At 57.6% G+C, this 1,929-nt stretch overlaps 1 long non-coding RNA gene across 1 annotated transcript; it reads right to left on the reverse strand.

Annotated features, from left to right (window-relative positions):
- Positions 1-535, reverse strand: LOC118451912. Its single transcript, XR_004841501.1, has 3 exons — positions 481-535; positions 318-340; positions 1-31 (listed from the first exon to the last, which is right to left on the reverse strand). It is a non-coding gene; the product is annotated as an uncharacterized LOC118451912 (long non-coding RNA).
- Positions 536-1,929: the final 1,394 nt, after the last annotated feature.

Genomic DNA, 1,929 nt, shown 5'->3' on the forward strand with positions numbered 1-1,929 from the left:
GGTTGCTGCCAGTGGGCAAGGCGTCGGATAACTGGGGACAGAGAGGAGAGGAGGAGGGTGAGGTGGGTGACGTTAATCCCGGGGTCAGCTTGAGCCCTCCAACACCCAGCTTTGGCGCCGAGGGCGAGCGCTCAGCTGCTCGGTGAGTGCCTGGGCTGAGGTTTCCAGAAAACCAGTAAATGGGGATGTAAACGGAGCAGATTTGGGGAGTTATGCAGGTTAGTGAAGCCGAGCCCCCACCCCTGCCCAACGTCCCCGCTTCGAGGCAAATCAACAATCGCAGCCCCCACTATTTTTTTAAAGCAAGCCATACTCACAGAGAAACCGTCTGACATTTTTCCTAAAACAAACAGAAAAAGGACGCTTAAGTCATTTTTAACTTTCAACCATTTTAGCCACCCAAAAAGTAGAGATTTTTGAGAAGAGTTACAGTTTACAGTAGCCACGGGCTGGAAATGGGTCCAAGTCCCCGTCACGTACCTGCCAGGCAGAGCCAACAGCTCCGGTACCGCAGGACAAACCCTCGCCTGATACCTGCGGGAGAAACCGAGGGTCACCACCGCGAGCAGCCCAAATGGCTCCGGGGAGGAATCCAGCCCAAACGCCCTCCAGGTGACATCAGTCACTACGGGGTTGATGTCAGTTGATGTTGACCTTACAGCGCTTTCTTCACCGAAAGGGCTGTCAGGCTCTGGAATGGGCTGCCCAGGGAGGTGGTCGAGCCCCCATCCCTGGAGGGATTTAAAAGAAGGATAGATGGGGTGCTTAGGGACAGGGTTTAGTGGTGGGATGGCAGGGTTAGGTTAAAGGTTGGACTCGATGATCTCAAAGGGCTTTTCCAACCAAAGTGATTCTATGATTCTATGGTGTCAAGCAGAGGGGGACGCCGGACCCCACGGACCCAGTGCTGCTCTGCCCCGAGAGCTCTCGGCTCCCGCCAGCCTCACGAGGGGTTTTCACCGGGTTTTTTGCTCTTTGCCCACAGGGAAGCAACCACGCAACATCACAAACCACGCGAGCACCCTCCTCCTCCTCCAAGAACCACAGGCGGATGTGGACCTCTGCATTTGCTCTACCCCCCAAAAAAAAAATACCCATGCCAGGTCTGCTGTGCTCAGACATCAGGAAAATTTATTCCAGTCTCAAATCACTTTTTATAAAGGAAAAAAAAACCCAAAGGGCAGTGTGGTGAGCTGGTTCTTTCTGCCTCCAGCTGTTCTTTCTCCCTTTCTGGGGAGGGGGTGAGGGGGGGGGGGGGGGTAACCCATGGCCACCTCCCTGCCTTGACCAGGGGTGCGGGCTGTCTGTGGGGGACTCTGGGTGACACCCACACCCACGCAGGCTCTGTGCGAGGGGAAGGTGCCGGGTGACAACTCTCTGCCCTGCAAAGGCACGTGGAGGAGCGGGGCTGCTCGGCGGGGTGAGTAACGCGGTGTCGGCACCCACCCGGGTCACGGGAGCTGTTTTGTCCTGCACGCCAGCGTTATCCACTTCCCCATTCCTGAGGCATCATACCAGAAAAGATTCAATAAAAAAAAAAACAAACCAAAAAAACCCAAACAAAATCCCTGGTGGGGGCTGCAGCAGCAAACACAAGCTACCTGGGGGGCTACAAAACCAGCACAGCACGCTGGGAGACACGCAGCCATGCGGGATGGATGCTGGCAGCAGGTCTGGAAAGGCGAAAGGAGGGGTGGCACCCGTGGGTGGAGGTCCCCTTTCTCCCCCCCCATGCAACCCCACGCATCCCCACTTGCCCCACGCCAGCCGGAGGGCACGGCGGGAGGGACACACGCGTGCCACCGGCCGCTCCGGGCCAGCGGATTAAAGCTGCTGTACAAGTTTTATAAGCCCACACCGAGCCGCTCTGCCGCAGCAGGGGCCAAACACACACCCACCGGCGGGCCAGGGGAGGCGGCGCGCGGGGCG

The sequence above is a fragment of the Egretta garzetta genome, unplaced genomic scaffold (genome assembly GCF_000687185.1).
Source record: "Egretta garzetta isolate BGI_Z169 unplaced genomic scaffold, ASM68718v1 scaffold3, whole genome shotgun sequence".
Taxonomy (NCBI): domain Eukaryota; kingdom Metazoa; phylum Chordata; class Aves; order Pelecaniformes; family Ardeidae; genus Egretta; species Egretta garzetta.